The sequence below is a fragment of the Pseudorca crassidens genome, chromosome X (assembly GCF_039906515.1).
Source record: "Pseudorca crassidens isolate mPseCra1 chromosome X, mPseCra1.hap1, whole genome shotgun sequence".
NCBI lineage: Eukaryota > Metazoa > Chordata > Mammalia > Artiodactyla > Delphinidae > Pseudorca > Pseudorca crassidens.
Genome location: NC_090317.1, coordinates 130,508,132 through 130,522,176, shown reverse-complemented (window position 1 = coordinate 130,522,176; position 14,045 = coordinate 130,508,132). Strand labels below are relative to the sequence as shown.

Sequence of the window (14,045 nt, the reverse complement as noted above, 5' to 3'; positions counted from 1 at the left end):
TCATCATAAGCATGTATGATATGAAGAACTTACTCTTCACTTGACCTTGCTTTATCTTCAGATGTTAATATTGGGTTGGCCAAAAAATTTGTTCAGGTTTTTCTGTAAGCTATGAAAAACCCAAACGAATTTTTGGGCCAACCCAATACTTGACCCATAAAGAACTTATCAGGCAGAGGTGCAACTCTTTTCCCCTTCTCTCCTATACACACCTGAGATTATGTGGACAATAAGAGAAATTTCAATACATAAAATAAAATCTTTGGGACTTCCCTGGTGGCGCAGTGGTTGAGAGTCCGCCTGCCGATGCAGGGGACACGGGTTCGGGCCCCGGTCTGGGAGGATCCCACATGGCGCGGAGCAGCTGGGCCCGTAAGCCATGGCCACTGAGCCTGCGCGTCCGGAGCTTGTGCTCCGCAACGGGAGAGGCCACAACAGTGAGAGGCCCGCGTACCACAAAAATAATAATAATAATAAAATAAAATAAAATAAAATCTTTCTTCTTCTCCTCCTACTTGGAAAAGAAATTCTTTATATCTTAAGGAAAGCCCTTATGTTCAAATGATTAATAATAGTTTAGTTGCCCAATGCTCATTTTTTCCCATCTAAGATAGCCTTTTAGCCCAGAACATTTAAAACATTCACACCTGAAACACTAATACCTCATCCATTTAAAGGGAAAGACACAACCTTTGGGAGAATATTATAATCTTCCAAGTGTTTGTATGGAGACGAAAACTCTGTGTCTATGAAATTGCCCATCATTTACAGAAATATGATTGAAAATATTGGTCTAGAAATGGAATTAAAGAGCACGCAGTTTTGTGGAGTGGGATGATGGAAAATATAAGAATACTGAGGTAGAAACGAGCTTTGCCACTTCAGCTATAAGCACTGAAATATCACTTGTACTCTAGTAATACTGGGTTGGCCAAAAAGTTCGTCTGGGTTTCTGTAAAAGGTTACAGAAAAACCCGAATGAACTTTTTGGCCAACCCTATGAGATGTATTACAAAAAGCAATTTAGGTGGAAGATAGCTGGAAAATGAAGGAATCAAACATTCCCAGCTTCCTGTGGAATATATGCCAGAGGCGTAACCACTGAGTAGAACTTTCAAAGACATATTTCAGTCTACAAACCTGAACCTGTCCAATTTTATAATCTTCGGTGAATATTTTCATATCCCTGAGATCTGTTGAGCTTTGGAAGGGTTGATTATTTTTTCCATCCCATCACAGCTTTGGGGGAAAATACTGTTACTTTAGAGTTGATACCTTATTTATCTGGCACTGAGAAAGAAGTACTTACATGTATTATGATGCTTTGAAATGATTCATTAGAACTGTTACAGAAAAATGGAGTTCCTGGGTTCCAGCCATGAAGCAGACAGATTACCATTGTGCCATTTAAGTAATACTTTATAAACCCATTTGTCACCCAGAAGAGGTGTCACATGTAATCTGATTCGTTGGAGGTAATGGATTAGGTGAAATGTACTTACATTTTCAGTAACACGCGCGAAATAACTAACTTAACCCATCGGAAAACCGCATTTTTATCTCTTAAATCTTATTACACTCCCCGGGGCCAACAGAAGAATAGGTATTTGTAGTTCAACTGACATCAGCAGGGGCTAACGTCACGATTAGCTCCCACAAATTTTAGTCAAACCAGCCCCGTTTAGGCAGTTTGCTTGACATAAGAAGACTTGTATGGCCATATCCACAGTATATAGTTATCCACATAGGCACATGTGGCCTTGTGTCAAGGAAGCATTTCCTTACTTGAGACAGATATTATAACTAGGAAAGCATCTACGTGAAAGGCTCTGAAGGTCTGATTAACCAACAGTTCTTAACAATCTTGAATGGGCAAAGCAACATGCAGTGGACAGTTGCCATATTGTGGCCTAAGATCTACCACTTCTGGAGGCTGGGGAGACCAAGATCAGGGAGTTACCATGGTTACGCTCTAGGGTCTGATAAGCCCCTCTTCCTGCTTCATTTAGTGCATCCTCACAACAGGGAAAGGAAGCCAGCTGTCTCCTCTGATGTCTCCTGTTGGAAGGCAGCTAATCCCTTCATGACGGCTCCACCCTCATGACCTCACTACCTCCTAAAGGTCCAATCTCCAAAACCTATCACATTGGGGATCAGGGTTTCAACGGATGAATCTGGGGGGGGGGGGGCACACAACATTCAGTCCATAGCAGCATCTAAATGTCCTTTGTGGGGAACTGTCTTGCTCCCATTGCATGTAAACTGAGTGCAAAGGTAGATCGAGTTGGGACTTCCCTGGTTGTCCAGTGGTAGAGAATCTGCCTTCCAATGCAGGGGACGGGGGTTCGATCCCTGGTCAGGGAACTAAGATCCCACATGCCACGGGGCAACTAAGCCCACATGCCACAGCTACTGAGCCCGCGCACCTCAAAGAGAGAGCCTGCGTGTCACAAACTACAGAGCTCATGCACCCTGGAACCTGCGTGCCACAGCTAGAGAGAGATAACCCACATGCCACAACTAGAGAGAGATAACCCGCATGCCACAACTAGAGAGAGATAACCCGCATGCCACAACTAGAGAGAAACCCAAGCAGACCGCACGTCAGCACAAGAGGATCCCGCATGCCTCAACAAAGATCCCGTGTGCTGCAGCTAAGACCCGATGCAGCCAAAAAAAAAGGAAAATAAATAAATAAATATTTGTAAAAGACCTATTTAAACAAAAAACAAAAGGCTGATCAAGTTGACCATCTCCCTTTTAGGAAACCAAATGGGACAGATGTACCCTCTTCCTGAGAGGTGGGCATCTGACCTAAGCCCCTCCAGTCAGGGCATCACCTCTTGAGCACATGACGAGGATGAGATGGACGGTCGAAGCACAGTCACTGCAGACCAGTCTGCTGGAGGGAAGGCTTCCAGAGACCTCTAGAGACCTCTTGGTTACCCCTGATCCCCAGTGTTGAGCTCCAACCTCACATGGATCTCATGAACCTTCTTGATGATCTTTCTACCAAATTGCAGAATGAGCTTCATTCTCTTTCAGCCAAAACCCGAAGTGATGCAGACATGTCCAGTTGGAAAAGATAAAAACCTGGAACACTTGCATAGAACTCCTCTCACGGATATAAATTTCATTCATAAAGCATGACTGGAAAGGCAAACTTTACACGGATTAAGTCTCTCTCATTTTAAAAAATTGATCACGTTCAACAGAACACTGGATGAAACGCTAACTCGTGTCACTTTTAAAAAGGTAAACTTTTATGTTGATTCCATGTAAATTTCAACGTGAAGATGGCTGTTGGCTGATTTGGATTAAAATTCACAATTGTGGCGTTGCCTCTGGCGGGTAAACATGAATGCCGGTTTTGGCCATCCGATGGAGGGCAGCTTCTTGGTTTTTTTTTTTTTTTATAAGCAGGTTCTTATATTTTTTTTAATTTTTATTTATTTATATTTATTTTTGGCTGTGTTGGGTCTTCGTTTCTGTGCGAGGGCTTTCTCTAGTTGCGGCAAGCGGGGGCCCCTCTTCATCGCGGTGCGCGGGCCTCTCACTGTCGCGGCCTCTTTTGTTGCAGAGCACAGGCTCCAGACGCGCAGGCTCAGTAGTTGTGGCTCTCGGGCCTAGTCGCTCCGCGGCACGTGGGATCCTCCCAGACCAGGGCTCGAACCCATGTCCCCTGCGTTGGCAGGTGGACTCTCAACCACTGCGCCGCCAGGGAAGTCCTAGCTTCTTGTTTTGATTGCAACCGAGGGTTAAAACCATGTCAGAAGATGGTACTCATGGAATAGAATCAGAATCTCATGGTTCCCTTTGCCAGGTGACAACAGTATGTGTCAAATAACAACAGGGTTCTCCAGTGAACCTTTACTTGAGGCTGTCATTCCTACTTAGTTTCCTGTATCTCCAATCTTAACCCTTCCCCATGTTCTCCAAAATAAATAAATAAATAAACTAGTCAGAGAAATATTTACAAAGAGAAATCTGATCATGACCATGACTTTGACATCTTCCCATATCTTTTAGGATGAGCTCTGAAGCCCATACCATGACTTTGAGAATACAGTCCCTGCTACCGCCAAGCCTCCCCTCCTGGCGCCTCTCCCTCCCGTGGTCTCTGCCCACTTCACCCCCACCAGCCACGCGGCATTTATTTCTGTGCCTCTCACATCATGGGGCTCCTGCCACGTGGCTCCTCTAGGCTGAAGTACCCTCAACCTCACCCCATGCCTCCCAATCTCACTCCCACCTCCAACACCCACATTTGCAAATTTCCACTCATTCTTCCTGCCTCAGCATAGCCTGTCTTTTCCCATTTTCCTGCCACGTCACTGAACACCCTGCCGTTTCAGTTTCCCTACTTCTCTTCTGAACTGTAGAGCTCACTTGGCTGTATCCTGTAGTGGAAAGTAACAGGGGTCTCTTGTTCACCGTTATATTCCTAAGACCTAGTGTCACTCCCAGCTCCGAGCGGGTGCCAAGAAACGTATTTGTTAATGGCCTATGACTCGGCCATAAAGAAGAAGGAAATGCTGCCGTTTGCAGCAACATGGATGGACCTAGAGATTGTCATACTAAGTAAAGTCAGTCAGGCAGAGAAAGACACATATCATTTGACATTGCTTATATGTGGAATCTAAAATATGATACAAATGAACTTATCTACGAAACAGAAATAGAGTCACAGATGTAGAAAACAAACTTATAGTTACCAGGGGCTGAGGTGGGGAGGGATACATTGGGAGACTGGAATTGACATATACACACTACTACGTATAAAATAGATAACCAATAAGGACCTACTGTACAGCACAGGGAACTCTACTCAATACTCTGTAATGGCCTGTATGGGAAAAGAATCTGAAAAAGAGTGGATATATGTGCATGCATAACTGATTCACTTTGCTGTACACCTGAAACTCACACAACGTCGTAAATCAACTCTACTCCAATAAAAATTTTAAAAAAGAACTGTTTGTTGTCAGCATCCTGTGGCAGGAACAGCAAACCCTGATCCCCCGATGAGCTGACAGATGGCGGGACCACCGCTATGGCCTCCGTCCATATCCTCAACCCTAACCGACTTCTGAGAGCACCACCTCTGTCACACTTGGGGACGGAAGTCCGCCTGTTTACCAGGTATTGGAGGGTAGTTACTCAAGCAAGATGGGCTCTTTGTCATCCTCGTAGAAACGTTGTCATTACCCTGCCTTAAACTAGTGAGCACCCCCCGTCACCGCACTGTACACGAATCCTACCACAGAGCTGTGAAAATGAAAAGGCTACCTCTATGTAAGTCAGCCTAGCACAGGACCCTGAGAACGTACACACACGTAGCTGTAACAGGAGAGAGCTATCGAGGCCCGTGGCACACGAGAGGAGCTCTCTCAGTCACTGAGAGATGGATCAATGTTCTACAGGGACGCTGCTACCTTGAAATGTTCCGTGATTACATTCTGGGAAGCATGCTCCTTTCTGCACAGTTTTGCTACGAAAACATTTAAAATCTCTGCTTAAAAAATGGGGCCAGACTGACATGTTTTATGTGAAATAATTAGGAGAATTTGAGAAGTGGTAATTTTGGTAATTACCAAATAGTGTGATTCTTTCCCAATAAAGCATATGTCAAATTACATTAAAAAAAATCACTAGGTTGTTCTCCCTTTAAAAGATTTTACATATGCAGAATACAAGTTTAAATATGCTAATGCTTTCTCCCAGTATTGTATTTAAGTAATTGTTTTTAAAAACAAATGAGGGCTTCCCTGGTGGCGCAGTGGTTGAGAGTCCGCCTGCCGATGCAGGGGACACGGGTTCGTGCCCCGGTCTGGGAAGATCGCACATGCTGCGGAGTGGCTGGGCCTGTGAGCCATGGCCGCTAAGCCTGCGCCTCTGGAGCCTGTGCTCCGCAATGGGAGAGGCCACAACAGTGAGAGGCCCACGTACTGCAAAAACAAAACAAAACAAAACAAAACAAAAAACCACAAATGATCTTGACTGCTTCTCAGTTTCACTTCTTCCTGTGAAATTTCAAGCTCTGCAAGTTTCTTCTGCTCTCTCCCCAGTGATTGTTTCAGACAAAAATCACATTTTTTTTTTGCAAAGAAGTAGCATGGGAGAGGGTATGGGAAGTGATGCCGGGGAGTTTTGCTCTCGTATGAAAAAGATTTCTGTGCATCTGATTCCTGTAGGTAACGTTTTCCATTATAGGTCTTCTAGAAAGAGGACTATTTGTTCTGGTAAGTCATCCTCATTTATCCCTGTGAACTCTGTAAGCATTTATCAGCCTTCTCATGCTTATTCATATGTTGTTGGTAGCACGCTATTCTTTCAATACAAAAAATACCAATACGGAGCTGATGTCACAAAGCATACGGTTTCATGTTCTGTTTTGTTTATCCTTCTGAGTGACAGGGATCATTACTGATTTGGGCCAATATAAATAAATGCACTCCACAGCCGTGGACAAATGAAGAGAAACTGGCTGAGGCAGGGGGAGAATTTAGGCTTTCTTCATAAATGATCCCAAGTGTCTACCTGAGCTAACTGGGAATGAGCTTCCCAGGGTAATCGAAACAATGAAAGAAACGATAAAAGTTACTCTCCTGCTATTCCAGAATGGGAATGTCCGCTGGCTCAGAGTCACAGAAACAAGAAAAGGTGGAAATAGTCTCTGTTTGTGTGAAATACAGACCATAGTCTCCACACACCTAGCTCTCAGAGAACAGCAGAGGGCTGAAGAGTTTTCGCTGAATAAACACTCCATGTCAAGGGACTGCAGTAGCCTCGTCAAAGGCTTGCTGTACACAAGTCAACGTTGGGGCTCAAAATTATGACACTGATATTAAGACAAAGAAACGCTTATATTTATAAATCACTTGAGTGATAAAGTGGTACTTCACAGGAGAAGTAGCATGCCTACTGCTAAGGACTGAATTGTGTCTCCCCAAGTCCGTATGTTGAAGCCCTAACCCCCAATGTGATGGTATTTGGAGGTGGAGTCTTTGGGGAGTAATTAGGTTTAGATGAGGTCATGAGGGTGGAGACCCAGGATGGGAAGAGTAAAGAAGAAGGAGGAGGGGCAGGAGAAGGGTGAGGAAGCGGGGAGGAGAGAGAAGAGGAGGAGGGGGAGAAGGGGAAGGAGAAGGAGAAGAAGGGGAAGGGGAGGGGGAGGCGAAGGGAAGGGGAAGGGAAGGGGAAGGGGAAGGGAAGGGGAAGAAGAAGGGGAAGGGAAGGGGAAGGGGAAGGGAAGGGGAAGGGGAAGAAGAAGGGGAAGGGGAAGGGAAGGGGAAGGGGAAGGAGAAGAGGAAGGAGGAGAAGAAGAATTCTTTCTGCACCATGTGAGGACACAGCAAGAAGGTGGTCATGTGTGAGCAGGAAGAAGGTCCTCACCAGAACTCAACCGTGCTGGTACCCTGATCTCAGGCTTCCAGCCTCCAGAACTGTGAGCAATAAATGTTTGTTGTGAGGCCGCCCAGTCTGTGGTGTTTTGTTATGGCAGCCCACGCTGACTGAGACAAAATAATCCCACAGTGAATTGAACACACCCACCCTCAGGTGCCCTCAGCTCTATAAATGCAGGGGTATCGGTGTTCCAGGGAGCCAGACCATATCCTGAGTTCAGCGCCCAGGTTAACTGTCTTAATAGATCCATAAACATACTGACGGTAAGGGGTGGGAGTGATCAGGGGTACTAGTCACCTAATTATGCAGAAGAAGAAACTGGAAGCCAGAGTGGTTGAGTGACATGGGTACCATCACACAACTAGTTAATGGCAGAGATTCAAACAGGACCCGCCCTCCTGACTCCCAGCCAGTATGGTTTCAACTATACTCCAGCGCATTAGTCCTGGGCTTTCCCTCTGTAGATGATGATGTAGAGAAGGTTTCAATAATTCCACTCCCCCTGTATATGAGCAGCAGCCTATGGGGCCTTCCCAGTACAGACCACTCCATCCCCTGCCTCTTGTTTGTAGAAAAACTTCCGCCTCCTAGGCCTTCCCCAAGTTCCAAGAACAAATTTAATCATAGAAGTGAGAAATGAAGAAATAAAGGAAAATGGTCAAGCAAAATAAATTAATAATAGTTTAGTCATTAAAGAAAGCCAAGGACTCCATTCCTCCAAGGACTATAGATCATATTCCGAGCCACGTCCTTTGAGCTGTTTTGCAGATACTGAAACCTCCACCAGGGAAGAAGTCAACTGCATGCTGCCCACCAGCACGGAGACCCCAGACCGGCTGGAGCCGGAAGGCTGAGGATGCCAACTCCCGATGACCTCACCACCAACCAATCAGAACAGTGTCCACCAGCTCATCACACAGCCCACAGCCCCACTCCCTCACCCTGTCTTTTAAGCCCTTTCCCTGAAATCCATCGGAGACTTTGGACCTTTTGAGCATGGGCTGCTTGCTCCCCTTGCTTGGCCCCTGCAACGAACACTGCATTTTCCTTCACCACAACGTGCCGTCAGGAGACTGGCTTTGCTGTGCCTGGGTGAGTGGCGCCAAGTTTGGTTCAGTAACAACCTTACAAATAATTCAATATGTACATATGTGTATGCACGCAGGACTCTGTGGATATAAGCACATCCGTAGAAGTATGCACATGTGAAAGGCATGAATAGGCCCGTTTGATAATAAATTGCCAGGAGGTAATGTTAAAAAAACAGTCAATCCTAAAATAAGAGGAAGGTCACATCTGGATGCCTAGATCCACTGGACTCTTGTCCCTTTCGGTGTTTTCTACCGCTAAATGGATCATCAGAAACAGAGAAACTCGACAGAACGCGTATGACAGATTTAACTCCTTCTGTCGTCAGTCTCCCTTTTGAGTTTTGGGAGACCAGACTCAGCGAACGACCCGAGAGTGCTGAATACATACGCTGTGCCGTGTTCTTTAAAGCTCTCACCGCACCTAAAGCTCACGACAGCCGCACAAAGGACATACCAACCACGTTCTGTAAAAGTTAGCAGACCAGTAGGTCCCTCCCTCACGGGGGCATAGAGCCCAGTAGTTTGAATTCAACTCCTTTTAATCTTCACAAGACTGACTGCCCCTAAAGCCAGAAAGTGCAGGATTTATCCCTGTGTCTCCTGAAATCACTGGTAAGCTAAACCCTCTATGCCTTGGATTGAGAAATTAAGAGTCTCTTTCTATTCTTTGCTGCTTAAAAGAATGCTCTCCAAAATCGTTTCCAATATATGGGGGGCAACACGGTATGGCGGGTAAGACTCTGGGCTGTGACCTTGGCCCCGTTTGCAGCACCCACCCATCACCCCTCCCTGCTAGGTCTCTCCATGCGGGAACCTGCTCACACTGTTTCATGTCTTTGTCGTCTTTGGTCTCAGCTCCTGGGGCAGAGCTGTCCAGGGATCCATCTGCCTGCTCTTGACTTTCTTTGTGAGGAAGGACTTTCTCGCATGTTGAGTCAGCTCTTTAGAAGGTAGGTCCAGGTGATTCTGTCCTACTCAGAAAGCCCAAGGGGACAGTTTCTCCCCTCCCTCCTCTTCCAAGTCAGGGGACAGGTGCCTGACCTGAGCTACACCCATCCAGACACCCTCCCCAGGAGGCATTTTCTCATCCTGGCCTCATCTTCCCATCCTACCCTGAAACAAGGATTCCTACCCATAAAACACTCATGGGGTGTATGTGAGGACACCTCCCGGGAGATATAATCTTACGTATGATCTCAGGGTGGAACGAAACGTTCTTTCTACTGAGTTTTCAAAGGCACTGTCATTCTTTTTCGAAAGGATGAAGGCGTTCAAAGGTCTGAGAGTTCAGGCAATTGTTGGGCATCACCCCTCGGCAGAGGGTTTCATGAGCTGGCACCATGAAGGTACATAGGCCGGCAGGAGAGAACAGAAGAAAGAGACCCGACGCAGGTTTGGCCGGAGGCTGCTTCAAGGGCCCCCTGTCTGAGACACGCTGGCTCTTAATAGCTGGGGAGTAACGTGGTGACCAGGACAGAAATCAAAGTCAAGGTGGTTCCATGGGGGACAGAGGTCAAAATGTCCATTGAGCAAAGAGACTGGGGAAAAAAGGCCAATATTCTGTGGTGGCACCTAGAGCAACAAGCAAATGATACCCAGGAAAAATGGGGGAGATGGATTATCACGCATTTTGTTTAAAACCCACTCTTAATAAGGCAGGCAGTGAATCCAGTGAAGATCTGAGCATTCATGTCGTGTCAGGAAGGGCGCCCAGCCAACTGGTAAGACTCTGAAGCAGACGCCCTCCGTGTTCAAACCCTAACCACTCAGTTCACCAGAGGGGGGACCAGCTGTGGCTTCGTGGAGAGCCTTGCAAAGGTTTCCGAAATCTGGGTACGTGACAGGGAGCACGAGACTCCACGGAGCACCCTCATATAGTTTCCTTTTTGAAGATAAAGGATGTGGTTCATCTAGAGAGAGACAAAGCGAGAAACAGAGATCAGTAAACAGAAAGGGAGACACAGAAACAGAAAAAGACAGAGAGAGACAGACAGACAGGCAGAACCTGCACACATGGGAGGTCCAGAAGACGTTTCAGGCATCAGGCACCATCTCCCATGCTTCATATTTCCACATAGGTCATGTTTTGTCTCAGAATTAAACTGTCAAGCTCTGTGCAAAGCATTTTTTTTCCCCATGAGAATTCAAACCATAAGTTTCCAACATGCGTTTCCGCTCCTCCAGCCATGTCATCAAGCAGCCCATCTAACTGGTTACATCGATTGCAAACCATCGGTGGAAAAAAACGGCCATGGGGGTCTCCAGAGGAGTTCTGGACTGAAGGAGTGCATCCTAACTCCCATGGCCCTTGTCTAGACCAAGAGCCAGAAAACATTTTTAGTTTCTTAAGGAACCTCCATACTGTTTTCCATAGTGGCTGTAACACTGTAAAGCAACTATACTCTAATAAAAATTAAAAAAAAAAAAAAAAAGCATCAGAAACCACATTGCCAGGTGATCGCGATAGAGCTTTTGTAACCCGGCAGTAAATCAACTCCGTGTGTTCGGGCCGGTACAGACGGGGCTGCCAGCTTCACACAGGAGTCCCTCTGCACGGGACTATCTCTGCCAGAAGGGTAGGGCTGCGCGCTACACCGGGGGCTGGTGTGGTCTGCACACTCAGGGGAGTGGACACCCTAGGCACGACCCTCACTGCCTGAGGGTATTCAGGGTAGCTTCCTCTCCCCTGAGCAGGGTGGCTCTCAGGTAGCTACTACCAGTCTCCCAGGGAATCTGCAGTTCCACTGAGACGCAGTGGCCCACTGGGGTAGCCCTCGTGAACGCACTTATTGGTGTGGGAGGTTGAAGCCCAAGATGTACCCCGAGATCCCTTTCTGCTGGTGTAGAGTGGGCTCCTCTTGAGAATGCGTGGGACCTGTGAATATGGTGAATGTCACTCTCTCTCTCTTTTTTTTAAATAACCTATTATTATTATTAGTTTTAAGTTGTGGTACAAAACACGCATAACGTAAGTTGGACCACCTTAACCATTTTTCAGTGTGCGTTTCAGTGGCGTTAAGTATATTCACATCGCTGTGCTATCATCGCCACTGTCCCTCTCCAGAAGCTTTCTATTTCCCGAAACTGAAAATCCATACCCATTAAACACTAATACCACGTTCCCCCTGCACACAGCCCTGGCAACCACCATGCCACTTTCTGTGTCTATGAATGTGATCCTCTGCGTACTGCACTGAGGTCGAATCACACCATGTTTGTCTTTGTGTGTCTGGCTTATTTTACTGAGCATGATATCCTCCAGGTTCACCCATGCTGTAGCCTGTGTCAGGATGTCCTTCTCAGGGTTGAATTTTATAAATACTGCGTTTTGCTTAGCCACTCTTCTGTCAGTGGACACCTGGATTGCTTCCACCGTGTGGCTACTGTGGACAAACATTATTTTTATAATACTGTGGTTTGATTTCTACCCCCATGCAAAGGAATACCGAGGCTGAGGGGGTGGCGTAACCTGTGCACACAAGATGAAAAGTAGGCTCCAAACCCAGGACTGTCTGCCTGCACCCACTACCCCTTTTCTCTCCATCGTTCCGTACTTTTTATTCCTACGGAAGGGTGGTGTTGTTGTTTTGCTGTTGTTTGTTTGTTTCAGCGTGAGGATCAACAATGTGAATGTCACCCTGTGGGCTAGGTTCCTCACTGGTTGACTTTTGAGTCCATCAACTACCCTGGGTGGGCCTGACCTAATCAGAAGAAAGGTAGAGTCAAAAAGATAGGATCCTACAGGCCTGGAAGAAAGGAAATAGCCGTGATGAGAAACGACCAGGGGCTCACATGGCAGGGACTGCAGGAGCTGAGAGTGGTCCCTGGGCCACCCTGAGCAAGTTTTTGTTTTTTGTTTTTAACCTTGGTTTGTACCATTAACATTCACACTTTGCAGAAACTTGTTGCCCTGAATGGTAGGGAACTTCTCAGGCTCCTAGATGTCTCCACTTTATGTCTATATTGTTATGGGCAGTGTGACTCTGAATGTCCCATAGGAGAGGTCGTAATCCCCCTCCCCGCTTTCCTGCCGTGATCACTGACTCACCCCGGAGGAATCTGGCCTGGCAAAGGCTCCTACTTAGAATCACGGTCTCCCCAGTCAACGCACTCTGCACTAAGCTTCAGCGGGTCCCCGGCATGGACAAGTGTCCATAAAAAGAACCTCGATAACCTCAGATCCTAAGAGCGTTGATGGACCTTTGTAAAAACCACGGTGCCTGTCCAGGGTGGGCGGCACGGCAGGACCTAGATTTTCTCTTTTCTCAAAGTAATCACATACCTTGAGGTGCAAGGTGTGAAGTAATTAAACTTGGTTTTGTCGCAACATGGTTCTGTGACAAAAAATAAATAAAAAAAAAAAAAGCAAGAGGGTGGTGTGAAAAACAAGCCTATTTTCAGCTCTGTGTTGCTAATCATCTGCTCTCACCCCGGGGGCCTGCATGGGATCATCTGATTTCTTTCCCAAGCAAAGAAAACAAATGAGAAGCAGTTCAAGCCTCCTGGTTGGCCAGCCCCTCATTCTATTTCCGCGTCTTTGTGCCAATGGCTGAAGGATTTCAAGGGCCTCTGGCAGCACCCCAGTGATGGGGGGTACGGGCCATATTGGGGATTTTCAAGGAAAATCAAGTTCAACAGAAAGGAAACAGCCTCTTGGCTCTTGCAATCCTTTAGTTTGGAAGGCAGCCTATCGCCAGGACCCGGGAAAGAAGTGTTGGTGTCATCAGGATGCCAGCATTGGGGTCTGTGTGTGCTTCCTGTGACCACCACCTGGATGTCTGTAAACAAGGGAAGTGCATCCTCTCCCGGCTCTGGAGGCCAGAAGTGCAAAGTCAAGGTGTCCAGAGGCCTGCACTCCCTGTGAGGCTCCAGGGGAGGGTCCTTCCTGGTTTGTGGTGGCTGCTACAATCCTTGGTGCTGACTAGCTTGTGGCCACCTCACCTCAATCTCTGCCTCTGTCTTTGCTTGTTCTTTTCTGTGAATACTTCTGTCCAAACCTCCCTTTCCTTCCTCTCATAAGGACACCAGTCACTGAACTGAGGGCACGAGGATGATTTCCAACCAAGACCCTTAACGAATGACACCTGCAAAGACCCTCTTTCCAACTGAGGTCCCATTCTGAGATTCCCAGGGACGTAAATTTGGGAGAGGACCCTCTGCAATCCACTACATGATGTCCCTCTCTGTCTCTCTGTCACCTTTCTGTGGCTCTCACCTTGTCCTGACCCCCAAGGAGCTGAGAGGTCGTCTCTGGCAGGAGGAATGAAGAAGTGTGCTATTCCCAGCACAGCGTGTTATTTATAGAGTGACACTGCCCGGGGATCACACGCCTGCCCCGAGAGCCCTGGGATCACACGTCAGCCTCAGACATCAGGACAAAAGTTAAAACCCGCAGCAATGGGTTGGGGAACTGGCATCACCACGGCCAGGCTGGTCCTTCTCTGATTAACGAGGCCAACGGCGAAATACCAGGTCTCGCGTCCCCGTAACCGGGTAATGTTCTCCCACGAAAACGTATCAGCTCTGTCAGAAGCTTTGCCCCAGTTC

General features: G+C 47.0%; 1 long non-coding RNA gene across 1 annotated transcript in view; it reads right to left on the bottom strand.

Moving 5' to 3' along the window:
- LOC137217392 (uncharacterized) overlaps nt 1-14,045 on the bottom strand; it is a 494,052-nt gene that overhangs the window by 185,718 nt on the left and 294,289 nt on the right. The window lies entirely within an intron of this gene.